General features: G+C 46.8%; 1 protein-coding gene and 1 pseudogene across 1 annotated transcript in view; one reads left to right on the top strand and one right to left on the bottom strand.

Annotated features, from left to right (window-relative positions):
- The window catches only part of SPNS2 (SPNS lysolipid transporter 2, sphingosine-1-phosphate), a 150,412-nt gene that overhangs the window by 102,916 nt on the left and 25,092 nt on the right, over nucleotides 1–22,404 (bottom strand). The gene's annotated exons all lie outside the window — the stretch shown is intronic.
- On the top strand, nucleotides 7,241–7,360 carry LOC132587415 (5S ribosomal RNA; annotated as a pseudogene).

Raw genomic sequence — 22,404 nt, 5'->3', positions numbered from 1 at the left:
GTTGTTTATACTTGTCACTGCCATCACTTCTTGCAGCAGTGAATTCCACCTGTTAATTATTCTTTGGTAGAAGAAGTACTTCTTTTTATCTGTTCTAAGCTTACTGCTCATTAATTTTGTTAAATGCCCACAAGTTCTTGGATTTTAAGAAATAGAGAAAAGTACTTCTTTCTCTACCTTGTCTTTGTCTATCCCATGTATAATTTTGTAAACCTCTATCATGATACCCTTCGGTCATCATTTCTCCAAGCTAAAGAGCCCTAACCCCCTTAACCTTCATAGGAAAGGTATTTCATCCCCTCAACCATTTTAGTTGCCGTTTCTGCACTTTTCTCAATGCTACATCACCGTTTTTGAGGTCAGAAAGAGGACCTTAACCTAATCTCTGTACTCCTAGCCCAACACTTTAACCATAAGAGCACATTGGCTCATGCCTTGTACATTAAACCATGAATCACATTGGAACCGTTGTTTCCCTCCAGGAATTGATGGTGGCATGGAAGAGGACTCTCCTCCCAACTGGACCCTCACAACAACCCTCCAAGGTAGGCTAAGATGAAAGATGGTGACTTACCACTGAATGTGCTAATCTAATAGATTCTCTCATCTCTCTCCTGTCCCCATCAATCACTCTGTTCCAGGCTGATATTTCCAATACTTACCCAACAAGAACCAAATCCATGCAATATATTTTATTGGACCAACCAAATTAACACAAAACACTGTGCAAGCTTTCGAAGCCACCGCGACTCTTACTCGGCCTGATGTTACAAGATTTTAAAAGACAGAGAGGTGGAAAGCAGATCTCTTTCTCTGGCTTTCTGGGGGAAAGGGAGCTATGCATATATGTTTGCACTGTGTGTTCCTTGTTCTGCAATTGGCCAAGGAATACTGTTGGGCTGTGGTCTTCTCTTGCGATGTTGTGCAGGATAGGCCAGGGAGAGAAGCAATGGATGACAGCATGGGCTTGTCAGCCCAGACAGCCGTTACAAACACCTGAAAAATCATTTACCAGTTTTGAGCGATACAGTCCACCCCTCCCCATGGCTTGCAAACGCCTGACGTAACTAGCAAAACAGCTGCCGGTGGCAGACAAAGCTTGACCTAATCAGAGCATTCAATCGTTGTGTCTCGGGAGAAGATGCAGGATGACATGTTAGCTGGCTGGCAACACCCTCGCCTGAGAACTTCAGCCCCGACACTCAACCGATCTTGTCACTTGATGCAACGGGATGCAGCTTGCAACACCATCCAGCAATTGCCAATGTCACACAGGACAGGAATTTTGCATCTCATGATACATACATAGAGTACCTGCCAAGCACTCGCCCTGGATGCACAGCTCTGACTCTGGGTTAGGCTAGCTGCCCACCCACTGGCCACAGAACAAGCAGCACCATGCCCCAGGACATTCGAGAGATGGCAACCTCAGCTGATGCTGGAAGTGACAGACAGAATGCCGAGAGCGCTGACAGCCAAATCAGAGGGAGATGCAGAAAGCACACTTAGGAAAACCACAAGGCGGGACCTGACGAGGGGGTGTTTGCTCTCAGCATCGCTCACTTCCATTCATCAAATTGTGTGTGTGTGTGGGCATATCTGTGCGCTGCACCTTGTTCAGTGCTGTAGGACAAGAATCTTAAGAGTCCTGGATGCTTTCTCTTGTAGGAGAGAGCGTGCAGCCCAATTACCTGGCACATGAGTGATCTATGCAGCTTGGAGTTCAGGGAATCAAGCGTAAGCCGCAACATATGCTAGAAAATGTCTTGGTTCTTAAAAAAAAAATTAAGAAATCAAACACACAACTAGCGGTTTCTGTCAACCCACAGAATGTGGAACAAATAGTGAAAAGAATAACACCCTGATAAATGACAGCTGAAGAGTTTGGCTTCTGATGTTGATAGAAACCCCAGTCTAAATCCCTGCTCAGCCACAGAATTTGTTTGATAGGTTGGGAAGGCAGGTGTGTGGCCTCACAGGCTAACATACTGCACAGGGTTCCTGTCATCCATCAATCATATCTTTATTCTATGCACTGCTGCCAGGAATTCAGGGCAGCTTGCATGCCACACAACCACTATGTGGCAAAGCCAGCGTGGTGTAATAGACTGTCAAGAGTGGTATCTAGGAGGATGAGGTTGTAAGCTACACTGGGTCACGTGGGGAGAAAAGCAAAGTATAACTAAAGCCAGTTTGGTGTAGTGATTGAGAGTGGTGGGCTCTAATCTGGAGAGCCGGATTTGATTCCCCCCTCCTCCTCCACACAAAGCCTGCTGGGTGACTTTTTTCAGAACTCTCTCAGCCCCACCTGCCTCAGGGTGTCTGCTGTGGGGAGAGGAAGGGAAGATGATGGTAAAGCTGCTCTGAGACTCCTTAAGGTACAGAAAAGCGGGGTATAAAACCTATTCTCCTTCTTCTCTTCTAGTTAAATAAAATGGAGAGGAGGAGAAGATAATGATGATGATATTGGATTTATATCCTGCCTTCCAGTCTGAATCTCAGAGTGGTCACAATCTCCTTTACCTTCCTCCCCCACAATAGACACCCTGCGAGGTGGGTGGGGCTGAGAGACAGCAGCTGCCTTTTCAAGGACAACTTGAGAGCTATGGCTGACCCAAGGCCATTCCAGCAGCTGCACGTGGAGGAGTGAGGAATCAAACCTGATTCTCCCAGATAAGAGTCCGCACACTTAACTACTACACCAAACTGGCCAAAAGCACATGACAATCCCAAAGTCCCCCAGTAGAGCTTTGTGGCTGAGTTGAGATTTAACCCTGGGCTCTCCCCAATCTAACGCCCTAACCACTACACCACGCTCCTTCTCACCGCGCCATGTGCTCCCACCAGTTAGGATGATAAACACTGTGGTTGCTATGCATCCAAATCAGGTTGCCTAATGCAGAAGGCTTCCCATAAGGCAGGCTGGCTTGGGCTTCTGGAAACCGTCCCACTCTCAGTAGGAGAGCAACAGTTTCGCTGAGCACCACATCGCCCGTTCCCACCCTGGAATATTCATGGTGCTCAATCAGATTCACCCTTTCGAGTTATCATCCCTGTGGGAAGATGATCCTCTGAACTGCTCCTCCCCCCCCCCCCAAAGGATTCTGGCTGAGCTCCAGCACATGCAACAGGTAATTATAGACATCAAGAGGAGAGGAAAATGAAATGCAATTAGCATAGAGAAGAGAGAGAGAGAGGAGAAAACAGCTTAAAAAATAAAATGCCTTTCACTCTTGGGGGAGGGGGAGGGAGAGACTAGCAGCGATTTGTTAAAAACCAATTATGCGCTGGCATGAATCACACAATTCTTATGTATTAATTTTTTTTTTTTAAATCCACCCTTCTTCCAAAGAGCTGCATAAATGACTTCCCCTCCCCTGGACAATTTATCCCCATAAATATCCTGTGAGGAAGGCTGATTGACTCGCTGAGTGGGAATCCGAACTCCGGTCATTGCACTCGGTTTGCTGCTCAAATCACGGTAACGACCAGTGACTCCACTGGCTTTTGGAATGAAGGCAAGTAAAACTTCTTGTACATTACATACACACTTGACTCTTTTGGTGTGCACAATCCGCATATCTTCTCTCAAGGGCACATTTCTCCTGGGAGCGAAGGAGTGTTCTTCTCATTATCCTACAGCTGGAAGTACAACTGGGAAAACACAGTATCTTCCTATTCACATATGCATAATGCAGCCAATCAGGTGTCAAGGGTGGGCACTTCCTTGGGAATCAACGTGTGTCATTCATAGCTGCATCCCAAGTTGCCAGCCTCCTGGTGGTGGCTGGAGATCGACTAGAATTAAAACCGGTCTCCAGGTTATGGAGACCAGTTCCCTTAGAGAAAACGGCATGCTGGAAGGCAGACTCTATGGCATTATCCTGTCTGCCCCAAGCTCTCCCCTCCCCAGGCTCCACCCCCAAATCTCCAGGAATTTCCCAAACTAGACCTGGCAGCATCTCCTATATCCAGGGCCAGCCCTAGACTGCCTGGCACCCTAGGCATGGCTAACTCCTGGCGCCCCTCCCCCTGCACTGATAACATCACCGAGTCACATGGGGGACGCTCAATTTGGTGCCCCCAGGAGGCCGGCGCCCTAGGCAATGGCCTAGTTTGCTTAGTGGCAGGGCTGGCCCTGCTTTTATCTCATCCTCATGCCTTTCTTTGTTAAGATCCCCTTAGGAGGATTTCTTTATTGTTTCTCCTTTTCCTTTCTTTTTTGGGGTGGTGGTGGTGGTGATGGTTAAGAACCTTCTGAACCATGTGTGCTCATTCATGGTGCAATTGCAGCTTTTAAGTGTTTGTCCAGAAATTTTTAAAAAGCAGTGAGCAACAGTTGTGTCTGTCATGCACGAACACCCTTTTCAGCTTTTCTCAACATCCAATCCAGGTGCCTTATGGGATGTATGTTGTGATGGAAAGCAATGGGTTAACCATAAACTGCAGTTTCTCTCCTTCAACTACCTTTTCCCTCCCTGAGAGCTCTGAGCACTTTGCCCCCACCCTCAGGTCACCTGACGCAGGTCCTGTGCGTCTTCAGTTTATGGTTAACCCATTGCTTTCCGTCACATATGTAATGACTCTGCTCACACTGATGTACACATATAGGCTCTCTCTTACGAGCATTTTTGAGCCATCACATCTGACCACACATGTAGCAAAAGCATGTTACACACAGTCCTCTTGATGGGTGTAATCACCATTTCATCTGAAAGAGGCAACATACATATATTTCAGCTTTGGAATACTTGCACTAGAAACCTGGTTTTGCAAGATTCTGGCTTAATATACATCCATTGCGCCTGTCAGAAGGCCGCCATTGGGAAGAAAAGTGGGATCGAAGAAGATGATGATGATACTGGATTGACAACCCACACTTCACTCTGAATCTCAGCGTCTTAGAGCAGCTCACAATCTCCTTTACCTTCCTCCCCCACAACAGACACCCTGTGAGCAGTGCTCCCTCTAAGCTGAGTTAGTGTGAGCTAGCTCACAGTTTTTTAGCCTCTGGCTCACACAGTTTCGTCTTAGCTCAGGGAAAAATGGCCTCAGAGCAAGCTAATTAATGCAGCAGCTAGTTAATGCCAGTAGCTCACAAAGCAGGAATTTTGCTCATAAGACTCCACAGCTTAGAGGGAGTATTGCCTGTGAGGTAGGTGGGGCTGAGAGAGAGCTCCCAGAAGCTGCCCTTTCAAGGACAACCTCTGCCAGAGCTATAGCTAACCCAAGGTCATTCCAGCAGCTGCAAGTAAAGGAGCGGGGAATCAATCCCGGTTCTCCCAGATAAGAGTCCACGTACTTAGCCACAACACCAAACTGGCTCTCAAAATCAAGTGCCTCCGAGTTTTGGGAAAGAAAGAAAAAAAAAATCTCTCTATCCTTTCCCCAACATACATTGCCTGATTTGCATCATTTAGCTATTCCTTGCCAATGCTAAGTCAGGTGGAATTCTTGCAACATCCAAATTCTGTCAAACACAGGGAGAAGCAGCTATCAGGCAATCCTGGCCCATATTCAGCCAAGACTGTCGCTGACTGTACTGACGCAGCACAAAACATTTGAGTGGATTCAAAGCCTGCTTTGCATTCTTCCTGGAGTACCTGCGGCTGGGGCTTTGCATAGCTGCTCAATCTGCAAGAATCTTGGCACGCTACTCCTGAGACCAGGCGTTCTCAAGGGGCAGATTTAAGAAAAGGTGTTGTCTGCCAGGTTGGAGAAGCAGACGCCCTTTTTACAACTCTGAAGACGTCCATAAAGTGACGTCCATAAATTCATTTCAAATCAAAACTGGCCACAAAGAAGCCCGATGCAATTCACTTTACATTAGTCTGCATTAATTATTCCTTACCCACAAGAAAGGCGTGGGGCTGCCACGGCAGCTTGCATGTGGAGGATTCGCACACCGATCTGGCAGCCAGGCTACACCCTAATCAAGACTTTGATCTAGGTAATTTGGAAGAGAAAAAAAACTCAAAACCAAAAACGCTGGCCTGCCGGTTCTCATGTCATGCTGTCTGAGAAGCCGAGCTCCTCGCAGGTCGAGGGGAGGGCAGAGATCTAAAGGCTATGAAACGAGGAAGATGAAAGGGAGGGAAATACCTCCTGGACCTTTCTAGCTCCTGGGTTTCCATTTTTATTTTTCTCATGCCCTTGCCCTGCATTTCAGGGCCAGTGAGAGCATCTGAGGTTCACCGCCTGCTCTTTGAGACACCAGCTGAGGACTGATACTGGTGACTCATTTGCTTTCCCAAGTGCACAAACGCTTCTGCTTTTGACCCGAAACTGCTCCCATTTTGGTAGGTGTCTTTGCTGAACACTCAGAGAGCCAGTTTGGTGTATTGGTTAAGTGCGCGGACTCTTATCTAGGAGAACCGGGTTTTTTCCCCCACTCCTCCACGTGCAGCTGCTGGAATGGCCTCGGGTCAGCCATAGCTCTGGCAGAGCTGTCCTTGAAAGGGCAGCTGCTGTGAGAGCCCTCTCAGCCCCACCTACCTCACAGGGTGTCTGTTGTAGGGAAGGAAGATAAAGGAGATTGTGAGTCGCTCTGAGACTCTGAGATTCAAGGTGGAGGGCGGAATATAAATCCAATGTCGTCGTCATCGTCAGAAGTGTTCAAGAAGACACCTGTAAAATACAGGTGTGTGTGTGATTGCTTCCACCCCAGCCTGCCCCTTCCCAAGCCATCAACCTCACCTTGGGCCAGTTCGGTGTTAAGGCTAAGAGTGGCGGACTCTAATCTAGGAGAACTGGGTTTGATTCCCCACCCAGACCTGGGGACTGGCATCTGCACTGCAAAGGCATCTGCAGCAACTACAGGACGCAAAGCATTTGTTTCTTACACACCAGCCCCCCCCCCCCATCTTTCCCCCTTCTTGTTTGCTTTTTACTTTCTCTTCGTGTACTGTTAGCTACTTTAAGTCCTCACAGGGGAGGAAAGTAGAATATGCTAAATAAATAAATATCTACTACAGATGAAAAGACCTGGGCACTGGCAGCAGGAGGGGAAATAATGGGCAATAGGGAAAAGGGTCCCTTACCTGGATGGCCCAGGCTAGCCCAATCTCGTCAGATCTTAGAAACTAAGCAGGGTCAGCCCTGGTTAGTATTTGGATGGAAACCCACCAAGGAAGTCCAGGGTCACGACGCAGAGGCAGGCCATGGCAAACCACCTCTGGATGACTCTCGCCTTGAAAACCCAACAGGGTCTTTGTAAGCTGGTTGCGGCAAAATGGCACTTGCCTACGGCCATACCACCCTGAACCACACTCAATCTCATCTGATCTCGGCAGCTAAGCAGGGTTGGGCCTGGTTAGTACTTGGATGGGAGGCCGCCTGGGAATATCGAGTGCTGTAGATGGCACTTTCCACATTACCACCAGGAGAAAGGGGAAGAAGTGGTGCCAGATATGGGCAAGGAGGTACAGAAAATCTGCACCTTTCCATTTGCACTGCCCCCAAATGTGATCTGAACAGGAAGAATACGTTCCGTATAAAACAAGTATGATCCACATAGGAAAAACGGACCAAACCAGGTTTCGGATACTGCAGAGCAGAAGATAACCTGGAAGGTGAGCATTCAATAACGTCATGCTAAATCCCCCCTCAAAAGCACTACACGTGGGGTTTTTTGGCGGGGGGAGGGGGCAAGGCAGAAAAAAACCAGAGCAAGAACTCTGTATGAAAGCAACCAATGGTACTACCTAGTAGGTTTATATTCCCTTCTGGATCACCGATACTGAGATGTTAGTAGTATGCACATTAACTTAATTGACTAGCAAGCAAAAAAAAAAAAAATCAACCAGTCAAGCATTAATTAAAGAATTTAATTAAAAATGTAAAATAATGTAATTGGCTCATGAATTAACAAATCAACTGTCTTCTGACTGATTCCCTTAAATTGCACAAGTCTCAGAAGAGGTTGTAGATTTGTTTGTTTCACAAGTCAACAAAAGAGTAACTTGGGATATGCTTTATACCAAGTCAGACCACCGGTCTATGTAGCGGAGTATTGATTTCTCTGGCTGGTCACAGCTCTCCAGGGTCTCCAGCAGAAAAAAAGCTCTTTTCAAACACCTGGGACCCTTTTAATGGAGATGCTGGGGATTCAAACTGGGAAATTTCTGCAAATGCTCAGACACCAAGCCACAGCCCTTCCCTTCTCATTGACTTTGAGAAGGAAAAACCATCTCGAATAATTTCATTGCATTATGGAATGTTATTCGTAGGCAAATCCAGGAGGCAGATTCATCAGTATCTCTGGCAGCCAGTGGTTGGAGTGTTGGACTAGGACAGGGAAGGCCAAACTGTATGGTTCTCAAAGCCCCCACCACCCCATCGGCTGGCTTGGAGAAGGCATTTGTCTCTTTAAATCACTGGTGGCTTGGAGAATGCATTTAAAGTTAAAGTTGCTTTCTTTCCACCTCTACCTCCGCCTGTTTTGTGGCTGTCAAACATCTGATATTTATTCTATGTAACTTTTACATTAAGCAAGTTTGGCCACCCCTGCTATAGCATTATGCCCCACTGAGCTTGGAAAATGCATTTAAAGCTAAAGCTGCTTTCTTTCCACCTCTGTCTCTCCCATCCATTTGCCTTCCTTCCTTCTGGCTCTCAAACATCTGATGTTTATTCTATGTGGTTCTTATATTAAGCAACTTTGGCCACCGCTGGACTAGGAGCTGGGAGACTCATGGTCAAATCCCCACTCTGCCACGGGAGCATGCTGGGTGACCTTGGGCCAGTCACACACTGCCAACCTAACCTCCCTCATAGGGTTGTTGTGAGGATAAAGTGGAGGACAGGAGAAAGATGTCAGCCTCTCTGGGCAGAAATATGAAGTACAAACAAACACATCTTTTCACTATTCAGTGACGACTGGAGCCTCTGTGAGAAAAGCTGACTATAAATGAATAAATACATTCCTGTTCTCCATGACTCTGGTGCAAACTCTGCTCTGTCTTGCTTGTTTTTAAAACTGACCTCCCCCCATCTATCTGAAACGTTCTATTTTAATTCCGTTTTTTTTTTTAAAGCACCATAAAAATAAAAAAGTGTAAAAAGCAAACAGTTACTGTACTGTATATTCACAAACCAAAATACTTTGAAAAAGACAATCCACTATAACCTCAAGCCCGCCAGCTCAATGACACCAAACCTTTCGAAAGCCTTCAATGGTCAAATTGACCCGCTAATGCCAGGAGCTGTGTGTTCCTCCTTTAATGCTAGGAAACGTCGAGGAATACATCTCCTCCTTCCACGTATTTCTGAATTCGAGAGAGAATATCAGCCTCATTGTTTCCTAGATATGGCCTCTCCATCTAGACGGTGGTTTTTTTTTTTCTGACCAAACCAAACAAAGCTCATAAATAATCAAGCGAGGAAAGCCGCATCCAGATTGCAAGTGAAGGATGATTCACTCTCCCCCATCCCCCATATTTTACTGGAAATTAAGATGATCAAAGTGCTCCAAGTGATGGTGAGTCTGGGGAGAACTGACAGCAGCCACCCAATGTGAAGGCTCCAGCGTTGGTCTGTTACTATTTTGGGAGAATTCGCTTATTGGAGGCACAAACATCAGCGGCAGAAGGCTCTGATCAGCCGCACGAAAGACTGCAGCCTTCCAGGACTTAGCAAGATGGCCTATCACCCATGTTTATATGTTCCTTTTTTATTGAATTGTTGTATATATGATTTATTTAAAATATTTTTACTGCTAAAATGTTTTTAACAGTTTGGTGTAATGGTTAAGTGTGCGGACTGTTATCTGGGAGAACCAGGTTTGATTCCCCACTCCTCCACTTGCAGCTGCTGGAATGGCCTTGGGTCAGCCATGGCTCTCGTAGGAGTTGTCCCTGAAAGGACAGCTGTTGTATGAGCTCTCTCAGCCCCACCTACCTCACAGGGCATCTGTTGTGGGGGGGAGGGAGGTAAAGGAGATTGTGACCGCTCTGAGACTCTGAGTTTCAGGGTATAGGGCGGGATATAAATCCAATATTTTCTTCTTCTTCTTAAAGTATGTTCACCGCCTTGGGGTGGAAAGGCTGCATAGAAGAGTTTCAATTAAATAAATGTTTGCACGTTTTAAATTTGGTTATTTTCATAAAGTCTCTTAAGAATGAGTGACAGGTTGATTCTTTTTACTGTAAAATGTTGTTGTTCTTTCAATTTATATATTGCCTCTCACCCCACAAAGTGGGGCTCAACACTGCCCTCTGAGCATGTGTAGGAGAACACTGTCACATCACATTGGCCATGAATATAAACATTAGGTCTGTCTGAGGGTTACCAATCTCCACGCTGAGCCTGCCATTCCCCCAGATTTCCTTCTGGTCCCCAGACAAGAAGGATCAGTCCCCATGGAGGAAATGGCTGCTTCAGAGACTGGACTGATCTTCATTAAGCACCCTCCTCAGTACCACCCCAAATCCCCAGGCATTTCCCAAGCTGGAGTTAGTAATCACAGGCCTGGTGAGCCCAAAGCCAAGACACACTAGGCAACACTTAATCCTATCACTAAGACTACTGAGCAGGCAAACTCTTCCAGGCCATCTATCTTCTTTAAGAAGAGAATTTCTGGTGGGCCAAAGCAAGGAAGGTCACAGCTAAGTATATAAAAATTCATTTTGCTCCAGCCACTGGGAGGGAGATACAGACAGACAGACAGACAGACACAGAGAGAGACAGAGACTGAGACTGAAATTCTGGTTAGGACTGGCGTGAAATTGACTGGACCAGCATCTGCTTGCAAATGGGGCTAGTCAATTTCACTACTGGGCGGAGAGCTTGGGAGGAGGAAGTCGGCAACTAGCCCTGAGAACAATGGAGAAGGCAGCGTGGCTCAGCAGCCGGCATGTCCCACATTTTCCAAAGGACTGCCATTTGTCATTGCTGCCGCTGACAGAGAGAGAACGCTGCCAGCAGCAGAGACGAGCGCCAAGGACAGTTTCCTTCTGCTGCCCCTGCTTTGAACGCACAGCCTCAGCAACGGCCAGCCAGAGAGCGAGGTGCCAGTTTTCAATCTGACATCCGTTTCAGCGACTCCTTTTGTGTGGTCTGGATTTCACCAGCCCACCTGAGGAATATTAACAAAAGGGCTGGATACAAATTTAATCACTTGTCACCGTCCCCAACCCCCATTCCGTTGCTGCCACAAACCTCCACTAACCCTGCCACCCCCCACACAAACATCCTCGCAGAACATGAAGGGGAAATGCTAATTAGCCACTGATGATTCTTATAGCAGCTGACAGCTCATTTGTCCAGTTACCAAAGGCTGCATCAAACTTGTAACAAGAAACATAAAAGCAAGATGTGCCAGCTCCAGGCTCTAGCTCGTTATCCTTGCCATATCTGGTTACACGTTTCTTGCTTTTCCCCAAGTGGCACGGAGTACCAGGGCCAGCGCTGAACGCTGCAACTCAGTGTGATGCTGTTCCATAGGTTTATATCCTAGAGAGGGGCCCTGGCTCAGTGGCATGCGGCAAAAGAATCAGGAGTCCAGTGGCACTCGAATGAGGACCAAGATTTATTCCAGCAGAGCAAAAGCTCACGTCATCAGATACAAAACCTTTGCTAAAATAAATCTGATAGTCTTTAAAGTGCCACTGCCCTGACCTGGATGGCCCAGGCAAGCTTTGTCTTGGCTGATCTTGGCAGCTAAGCAGGGTCATCTCTGGTTAGTATTTGGGTGGTGCCTCCAAGGAATACCAAGGGCATGGCACAGAGGCAGGGGATCACCTCTGGAAGAGATGTGGGGCTAAGGCAGATTTTTTTTTTCATACTTGGTGATCCTGCCCTGTGATTGGCACTTTTTGGAATCAGGTTGTTAGAGAAATTTTTCAAATCACAGGGTTTTGGTCCCACTTTCTCCAACCCTGATTCTTTTAAATCTTTGGGAATCTAAGTATATTCAAAAGCCAGATAGAGAACTAATAATGGTTTTATTAACTGCAGCTAAAACTGTTGTTGCACTTAAGTGGAAAGACGAACATTCTCCCTCTATAAAGGCATGGTACATTAAGGCACAGAGTGGTAAAGCTGCGGTACTGCAGTCCTAACTCTCTGCTCATGACCTGAGTTCAAGCCCGGAGGAAGCTGGGTTCAGGTAGCTGGCTCCAGGTTGACTCAGCCTTCCATCCTTCCAAGGTCGGTAAAATGAGGACCCAGCTTGCTGGGGGGGGGGGGATGTAGATTAGTGGGGAAGGCAATGGCAAACCACCCCATAAAAAAGTCTGCCATATTATATAACTTAGCAGTTTCACATGCTCATAAAAGGTCATGCTTTTCCCAAAGAGAATTGCATCAGTTTCTTTTCCCCAAGCTAACTGATCAGAACTCAGTGCTATAAATTCAGAAACAAGGTGCATACCAACAGGAGAGACTGACTGGCACCCCACTGGGGTAGAGTCCAGAGCCTGGCATGTGGATTACATCAGAGAGTTTCTCATGGATTTATAGATCTGTGGATAAGTGCAGCATGCTGATTATAGCATGCCATCAAACTCAAGCTTACATCAGAACATCTCACCCTTTTATGAAGTCATTATTGAGCAGCAGTGGGAATGGTGGGCCATAATAATGATTGATTTGACCCTTCACTTTTTTGGCCTACATTTTTAAGACACCTCCTTTCCTTCCAATCATCCCCCCACCTCCCTTTTGTTGAAGATTCAGAAGAAGATGATGACAATGGATTTATATCCCGCCCTCCACTCCGAATCTCAGAGTCTCAGAGCGGCTCACAATCTCCTTTATCTTCCTCCCCCACAACAGACACCCCATGAGGTGGGTGGGGCTGAGAGGGCTCTCGCAGCAGCTGCCCTTTCAAGGACAACCTCTGCCAGAGCTATGGCTGACCCAAGGCCATTCCAAGCAGGTGCAAGTGGAGGAGCGGGGAATCAAACCCAGATTCTCCCAGATAAGAGTCCACACACTTAACCACTACACCAAACTGGCTCAGTCATAACAGGCATGCATTTTGGTCCACTGTATTATTCTTCCAATATGATGATCCAAGGTTACTCAGAATATTATTTTATCCTGCTTTTCTACTAAAAAAAGCACACTGAAGCTTACATATTTTAAAAAGATCCAAAAGAGAGAGAAAGAGAACCCAGTGGCAGCTCACTGCATGAACTTCAGCCAGTCACATTCTCTCAGACCAATTCCCCACTAGCCTTGTCCCGGTCTCACGCTCCTCTTCTCCATGGGGCTTCTGTCCAATTTTGCATAAGCTGCTGCAGGGCTGCAGCTTGCTCCGCCTCTTTCCCATGGCAAGCAAGATCCTCTGAAAACCAGTTTCTGCTTGCCCTGGGAAAGAAGCAGAGCGAATTGCAGCCCCGCGGCAGCTTGTGAGAAATCGGACAGAAGAGCCGTGGAGAAGAGGAGTGCGAGACTGAGACAAGTGGGGAATCAGTCTCAGTCTAACCTACCTCACAGGGTTATTATGAGGATAAAACGGAGAAGAGAAGGATGTAAGCTGCTGGAGGTTCCCAGTGGCGAGAAAAGTGGGGTATAAATGATACAGCCTTAACATAGCATGTTAAGCAGAAAAAAAGTCTGACTTAGAAAGCCAGCACACCAGGGACAAGACTAAACTAAAACCTTCTCCCTATCAAGCTAGATTTCTGCACACAAGGTTTTTCCTCAGTGAGATCCAGAGCTAATGACGCAAGCTGTTCACAGCAAACCCGGGTCCCATTTCTGTAATCCATTCTGGGAAAGGTGAGCAGTGGGCATTCCTGTTTCCCTTTTGTCCCTGGAGCTGTGAAAACAACAACAGCAACACAATGCCTTTGACAAGCTACAAAGCCCATTCCTTTCCCGTTGTGCATGTCACAGCCATTCTTCAAAATCCTGAGATTAGGGGAGTGAGGCTTTCAAGCCAGAGTTTCATTTAATAGATGAAGTTAATCTGTGCCTGTTGATTAAACCTACAGTTGCCATATCCAAGTTGGGAAATCCCTGGAGATTATGAGGTAGAGCCTGGGAAGAACAGGGACCTCAGTGGGGGACAATGCCAGAGAGTCCACCCTCCAAAGCAGCCATTTTCTCCAGGGAAACTGATCTCTGTAGTCTGGCAATGAGCTGTAATTCCAGGAGATTCCAGCCTCCACCTGGAGCCTAGCATCCTTAGCTGGACCAAAAATTCCTTCCACTAATGTGCACAGGGGGGAAAGAACATGTGTACATACTACCAAGTGACATGGCAGCAAGGATCAACAACAAAAATCTATAGGCCCAGCAAATACTTCTTAGAAATCCCAATTGTTGTCAATACCAGTTCATGTCCACATATTGCTTCCAACATTGGCCAGCCAGATATCTCCGAGAAACTCACACACAGGGCAAGAAAGCCCTGGAATTCAGAGGTATACTGCCTCTGAACAATGAAGTTCCATTTAGCTATCATGGCTGATTCCCCTCTCCTGTTTTAGGAAATATACAAAGAGGAGCTCATCAATTCAGGGCATCGCCAGAAACAACAGGCAACAACAAAAATAATGTTTAGGAAATGCAATCACCACCCCCACCCTGCCCAGACGTTGCCTGAAGCCAAAATGGGAGATCTCGAGATGCAGAAAGATAACGTCGGAGGAGATGCGATGATAAGGGATGAGTTCAAGTACTCTGAAGACGCTGCATGTTGGATGTAACAAAGGTGGAGAACAGACACCTAGAGATACTCATTTAGATAGTTTATATCCTGCCAGGGTGAGGCTGCCACTAGGCAAATTAGGCAATTGCCTAGGGCACCACCCTTCTGGGGGCGACAAATTGGCCGCCCCCCCCCCCCATGTCACGCAGTTATGTTATCAATGTGGAGGCACCAGAAGTTAGTCTTACCTAGGCTAACTTCTGGTGCCCCCCCCCCCCGCACTGATAAAATCATCAAGTCACATGGGGTGCCCACTTCGGTGCTCCTAGAAGGCAGGCACCCTAGGCAATCACCTAGTTTTCCTAGTGGCAGGTCCAGCCCTGATTAAGAGATACCCACATTTTGGCTCTAGCTCGCTTTTCACATACGTTTAGGAAGAAGTATGTAGGATGGAACTATTTGCTTCCGAATTTGCACTCACTTCTTAATCAGGGGACTAATCTGAATGACGGATTCCATGCTGAGGGCCCATCCTGCTCTTAGAGATGCTCTCCTCCAACTGCAAGCAGCTTGCACCAGGAAAAGGCTCACCCTGCCAGGGAAAAGCACTTTTGCTGGCAGAACGGAGTTGCAAGTCCCGACGGATGCGTGTAACTACAGTCACTGGTCAGTGCAAATGTAAGTCTAGCAGCAGGAAGAAATGAAGCTGCCTTCTACTCAGTCAGACCACTGGCCTTCCAAGGTTGCTGTTATTGACTCTGGCTGGCAGCAGCTCTCCTGAGTCTCCGGTGGAGGTCTTGCACACCTCCCAGCAACTGATCCTTTTGAAACTAAAGATGCCAGGGTTTGAACCTGGGACCTTCTGCACACAAAACAGCTGCTCTACCTCTGAGCCATGGCCTCTGCCTTGGGTTTGCCCTGCTCTGCTTTACAGCCTTCTTGGCTTCTGGCTGTGACAAGGAATTTTAGATTCTGGGTTTACAGAGGGGCTTGGCTCCCTTTAGCCAAACTGGCCAAACAGGAGCCGCATGTGGCTGTTTCATACATATTGTGTGGCTCTCGAAGCCCCCACTGCCCCATTGGCTGAATTGGAGAAGGGTTTTTCTCTCTTTAAATCACTTCTCCAAGCCATCCAGTGGCTTGGAGAATGCATTTAAAGTTAAAGTTGCTTTATTTCCACCTCCACCTCCCCATCTATTTGCTTTCTTTTTATCCTCCTTACCACCCTTCCTTCCTGTCTTGCAGCTCTCAAATATCCAACGTTTCCGTCTTGTGGCTCTCAAACATCTGACATTTATTCTATCTGGCTCTTATGCTGAGTAAGTCTGGCCACCTCTGCTTTAGACTCTGTCTGCTTCAAACACGACACACAGAATGAGCATTCAACAAGCGGGACATGTCCCATCCCACCATCTCCAAGGATCAACACACACAACAGAACTTGATTCTGTACTCAGAAGTTGTCCCAATGTGCTCAATCAGATTAGCTAGTTAAGAGCTGGTGGGATCCCTCTTTCTAAGCCCATGAACCAGGGCACACCTCAGCTGTTTCAGTGTCACTGACTTCAGGCGAAGGGATATGTGCTTACAGCCCTACGAATATAATTAGCATATAACTCATTAACGTCTTTCCTTCTCTCCCTTAAACCCCTTGGGAAAAGAATAACTCAGCTGTCAGGATGAGTGGAGAAAAGGAGGACAGAGTCCTCAGCCTTGCCCGTAATTGCCAGGAATATTTACTAGCTCAACTCCAGTCTCTGATAGGTTGTATTGTCAGGGGTGGATTAGCCATGAAGGCCACTGGGGAAAAATTTTGGTGAGCTGATGGCCTGGGGACTCACCTCCCCTTACCGGGACCACCCCAGCCCCAAGGAAGAAGGGCAAGCGGCCACTGCTGTGAGGGAGCCAGCTTTGCTCCTTTCCTCTCTCTGTTGGGGAAAAGGCTAGAGGTATGGGGTTCTTTCAGGGCTATTTTTGCTTCCCAGTCTGCCCCATGTGTTGCCCATTTCCCCCAAAATCTCACAAACCTTGTGTGTGTTAAGTGCTGTCAAGTCACTTCTGAGTGATGGTGGCCCTACAAATTCATGACCTCCTCCAAAACTTCCCATCGTTAACAGCCTTGCTCAGGTCTTGCAAACGGAAGGCCGTGGGCTCCTTTGCAGAATCAATCCATCTCATGCTGGGTTGCCTCTTTTCCTGCTGCTTTCAACTTTTCTTAATATTATTGTCTTTTCCGGTGACTCTTTTCTTCTCATAATGCGAGCAAAGTACCACAGCCTCAGTCACTGTAACTTCTAGGGAGAGTTTGGCCTTGATTTGATCTCGAACCCACTGATCTGTATTTTTGGCAGCTGACGGTATCCGTAAAAGTCCGACACCACATTTCAAATGAACTCTACTAACCTTCACTAACTTTAGCTTTACAAAAACTAGGTAGCCACATTGGTCCAAAGCAAAACCCAACAAGGAGTGCTTAATTAATTTTTCAAAAACAATTAAGACCAACCAAAATAACACAACAAAGCTCACTATTTCCGTGGGGACTTCTAAAAGCGTTTGCTTTCTTTGCTTTTTAAAAAATCCACTAATTCAGGTCCGCAAAGAATGGGAGGATCTCATGTTGCAACTACTACTAAAAGTACAGTTCAGGGAGAGGCATGCGTGTGTGGGTTTGAGACATAAAAATTGTAATGTCAAATATAGATATATTTTAAAAATCACATGCCTATTCATTTTACCCAACTCAGAGAAAAACAGAATCAAGATGCAGTGAGAAGGATGGAAGGACAGGTTAAGGTTAAGGCTTCCCAGTCTTTAAAATGTCTCCTGCTCTGGCTATTCATTCATCAACAGCAAGCCACTGAAAATAAAACAAAATACCCTGAGTTTCATTCCTGAGTCAATGTTATTATCCACCTTGGTTCTAAGCAGAGCTGTGCCCCTTTCCTCCCACATACAAATCCAGATCCCTGCTTGACAGGAAACATTCTTGGCTCTACATGGAAATGTCAGTCCAGAGCAGCACTGCCAACAGAAAAGACTCATACGTACAAAATTTCACTCTCTTTCTCTCGCTCTGTGCCCACATCACCAAGTCATGACCTTAGTAACCACCTGAGTTCTCTTCTCCAGGCTCAGAGTCCTCCAGAGGTGGGAAATGTCTACAGAATCTGTGCACAAAGTGACAAAGGGCAGCCACAGTTATCCCAAAGTGGGACATTTTATGACTCTGTAAAGGGACTAGATAAACACATGGAGCAGAGGTCCATAGGTGGTTATTAGCCACAATAGATGGAACACTGTGTCTGGAGCTGTACTCTTGGTGTTTCAGTGGGGAACAACGGGAGGGTTTCTGGAGTTCTGGCCCCACTGGTGGACCTCCTGATCCAACATGGCTGCTCTTACGCTTGATGAGAAGCATACCTCAGTACAGTTTATTAATAAAACCAGAGATGGTTCTACCATGAGGTGCAGTAAACAGCTATCTTGAGAGATGGATTTTGGACACCAGGAAAGCTCTCTTATGGAACACCAAGACAAAACTAGCAGCACAGTCCTAAGAGTCGAAAGGTAGGATCTGGAGTTGACTCAGATTTACCTATGATCTCCAGACTGCAATGACCAGCTCCCCTACACACAGTGACAACTTCAAAGGGCAGACCCTTCTATGGTATGCCATAAGATCTAGGAGAACCCTGCTGAAGCTGAGAGAGGAAAAGATCCTCAGGTTATAGTGGACAGCTCAATGAAAGTGTCAACCCAGAGAGCTGCAGCAATGAAAAAGGCAAATTCAATGTCAGGGATTATTAGGAATGGGAGTGAAAATAAAACGGCTGATGTTATGTCATTCTATAGATCTATGGTGCAGCCGTATTTGGAATACCTGTGTACAGTTATGGTCACCGTATCTCAAAAAAGACAGAGCTGGAAAAAGTACCAAGGAGGGCAGCCAAGATGACGAGGGGATTGGAGCACCTTCCCTATGAGGAAAGGCTGAAGAGTCTGGGACTTTTCGGTTTAGAAAAGAGAAGAGTAAGGGCAGACATGAGAGAGGTTTACAATATTATGCAAAGAGAGTTGACAAAGAGAAATTTTTCTCCCTTTCCCAAAATGCTAAAACTCAAAGGCATCCAATTAAGCTGATGGGGAATAGGTTCAGGATGGGAACCTATTCCCATGACAAACGGGAATACTCCTTTACACAGAAAGTGATTAAAATGTGGAATTCACTACCTGAGGATGTAGTGATGGCCACAAGAGTAAACAGCCTTAAAGGGGATTAGATCGATTCATGGAGAATAAGCCCATTAATGGCTACTAGCCTTGGTGACTGAGGGGAACTTGCACGTTCAGAGGCACTCGAACAAAGCAGGAGCCAAGTTGCACCTTTAAGACCAACCAAGTTTTATTTAGAACGTAAACTTTCGTGTGCTCTCTAAGCACACATCAAGAAAAGAGGTCTTGGCCTCTGTGCTCAGTCTGTTGGGCCCTCCAGATTAATTGGTTGGTCACTATGTGAGGCAAGATGCTGGATTAGATGGACCACCGATCTGATCCAGCAGGGCTCTTCTTATGTTCTAACCTGAAGTCCTAGAAAGATATCAAGTCCCTGCTGAGCTCTCTCACCTCCCCAAACTCTACCCCTCAAGGCATTGTCCCCAACAGTCATACCCTTCCAAGTCCACTGAAGTCAATGGGCTAAGAGGGTGGAACTTTACCAAGAATTGCAAAGCAGGCAGACCAACATTCTAAGTCAGCTAGCTTTATATCAGAGCACAAGCTTTCCATGCAGAAAGTCCAAGGTTCAGCCTTTGGCATTTCCAGTTAATAGATCTTGGGTCACAAATGTGATTCAAGACCTTCCGTTTATCATTTCCCAAAACCAAGGAAAACCACTGCCAGACAAAGCAGACAGTGGGTTGGATTCAACCCAATTCCTTGCTGCTAAAAAAAGGAAGAGGTATAAAAGGCTATGCCGGAGAGCATGAGATGTATAGAAGTCTGGGGGCTTAAAAAAGCAAAGGATTTGGGCGGAATGGGGTTTAAAAGCTGGCTGGTTCCAATTCAGAGCACTGGTCTTCAAGCCTCAGCTCAGGACCCTCAGGTGGGCTGCAGAACCACACCTGCTGAGTCGTGAGGCCCTATAGGTGGTAGAAAGTGCAGCTGACTTACGGAGACCCTGTAGGGTTTCCAAGGCAAGAGACGTTCAGAGGTGGTTTGCCAGTGCCTGCCTCTGCGTAGCAACCCTGGACTTCCTTGGCGGTCTCCCATCCAAGTACCAACCAGGACTGATACTGCTTAGCTTCCAAGGTGAATGAGATCAGGACACCACATTTCCTGCCTCTCTTTGCACAGACACTAAAGAGGATCAGCAGAGTGACAAGGAGATGTCACTTGGTGGTGCAGAGGATTTATTCATGCCTTCTTCCTCATTAGGGCTTTTTTTTTGTAGTAGGAACTCATTTGCATATTAGGCTACACACACCCCCCCCCCTCCGATGTAGGCAATCATCCAAGAGCTTACAGGGCTCTTCTTACAGGGCCAGCTGTAAACTCTTGGAGGATTGGCTACATCAGGGGGGTGTAGCCTAATATGCAAAAGAGCTTCTGCTACAAAAAAAAGCCCTGTATTACACTACAGTACACCTCCTGATCCAGTACGTCTCATGTTTCCCATCCTCATCTTTTTGGGTTTGCTGTCAAGGGTCCTCGTTTTGACACGAGGTCGCAATTCTGCATCGTTCTCTTCCTGTCCGGTGCTTGCATCTCATGCCCAGTGGGATCTCGCAAAGGTTGAAGACAGCTTAGCTGGAGGGACTGGCAGTCAAATTTGGTAGCTTCAGGCAGTATCTTTGGCAGGACCCCAAGTGGCAGAGCACCTGCTTGGCACGAGGAAGGCCGCAGATTCAATCCCTTTTGCTAAAAATAGGCAGCAGGTGCTAGGAAAGACATCCCCTAGCTGTTGGAGAGGTGTTACCAGCCAGAGCAGATCGCTCAGGGCTGAGTGGCTCCAGAGAAGGCAACTGAACGCATTCCTATAACGGCAGAACTCCCAACTCATCCCTGGTTTCTCCCCTGTTCAGGCATCGCTTACAGCGCGGCTCTGAACTCCCCTGCTGCTAACGGAGTGTGCCATACATCTCCATTAGGAGCAACTGCACTGTAAAACAGATAGAAATGCACCAGTTCCGTCTCCAAGAGTGAGACATTTGCTCCCCCTGCCTTTTCAAAGTCCTTATCTCCTTTGCCTGTCAGGGCTCTCTGGAAGGAAAATGTAATTAAGGCCATCTCCATCCACAAAAACCAGTTTCTGCAAAGGATCTCCCGTGAGACACTGATCACCGCCACAGCTTGCAATTGCTAATACCCCTCCCCCCAAAAAAAAATATAACAGCCACAGATTTTTTTTGGAGTTGCAACCAAACCACAAGTCCCTGGGATGATAACAGCTACTTCTGTAGCAGGGCCACGCTCAAAAAGGGTGTAATTCTGGCTCACCTCCTCATGGTGCATCTTGGATAACACTAAAGAGCTAGAATTTCTGACTGCCAGGCAATCGTAGGATCTCCTGGCTATACCACACACACACAAACTGTCAAAAAAAAAAAAAGGGTAACATGTAGGCTTTGGAAAATCAATGACTCATATGCAAGCATCCTTATTTTCTTTTTAAAGTTTACAAACTGGTTTTTTTAATACCAAAACTGTAATTCTGTACCTTGCATTCCTTATAAAGCAGAGGCAAATCTCACAAACCAATTCATATGAACATATGAAACTGCCTTCTACTGAATCAGACCCTCGGTCCATCAAAGTCAGTATTGTCTACTCAGACTGGCAGCGGCTCTCCAGGGTCTCAAGGTTTTTCACACCTATTTGCCTGGACCCTTTTTAGCTGAGATGCCGGGGATTGAACCTGGGACCTTCTGCTTACCAAGCAGATGCTCTACCATTGACCCACCATCCCTCCCCACACATTGATCTCTGCCTACCTTCTCTCCCATCGGGATTCAGAACTCTGTTTCTCCTCATTAAAAGTTCACCTTTCTCCTATTTCGGCCTTTCACGTCCTCATTGAGGGAGGAACTGTTTTTTTTTTCTCACATTACAAAAAACCTTCCTCAAAGGACTTATGTGCTTGCATCCTCCCATTCGGCCCATGGTGCCAGTCTGGAGTCTTATCCTCACCCTAGCACAACTTACATGTCCGCCCTTTGAACCACTCGCAACAGCATCCTTCCAACTCCTGCAGTGGGAAACTGCCCTTCTGGTGGCTCTTCAGATTATATCATCAGGGATATAATCTGACGCTGATGGAAATGGGAAGGAACAATGAATCCCTTACCTTTTTGCTACAGGAAAATTTTGCCTTGCCCTATGAGATCACAAAGGACAGTATTGTCAGGGGTTGTTTTGTTGTGGGGTTGTGGCAGGGGATGTCAGGGGTTGTAGCAGAGTTCATTAGTATAACTCATTAGCATATGCTGCCCCTCACAGCCAAAAGCACTCCAATGCAAAAAAGGAGAGCCCTGGGTGAGCGAGGCCTGCTTGGGCTGGCTAGAGATCCAGACATCCCAAGTAGGCCTCACTCACCTGGGGTTCTCCTTGGCCACCCACCCTCTCATAGTCAAAAAGCCAGCAAGCCACTTGCCACCCAAAATCACATAAGAAGTGGAGAAAGGGTGGCACAGGCTTCTGCAGTACTGCAGTACTGTGGTCTGAACTCTCTGCTCATGACCTGAGTTTGATTCCGGAGGAAAATGGATTCAGGTAGCCAGACCAAGGTTGACTCAGCCTTCCATCCT

This window comes from Heteronotia binoei, chromosome 18 (genome assembly GCF_032191835.1).
Source record: "Heteronotia binoei isolate CCM8104 ecotype False Entrance Well chromosome 18, APGP_CSIRO_Hbin_v1, whole genome shotgun sequence".
In the NCBI taxonomy this organism is placed as follows: Eukaryota; Metazoa; Chordata; class Lepidosauria; order Squamata; family Gekkonidae; genus Heteronotia; species Heteronotia binoei.
The sequence above is the reverse complement of the archived record's forward strand: the minus strand, read 5'-3'. Positions and strand labels throughout refer to the sequence as shown.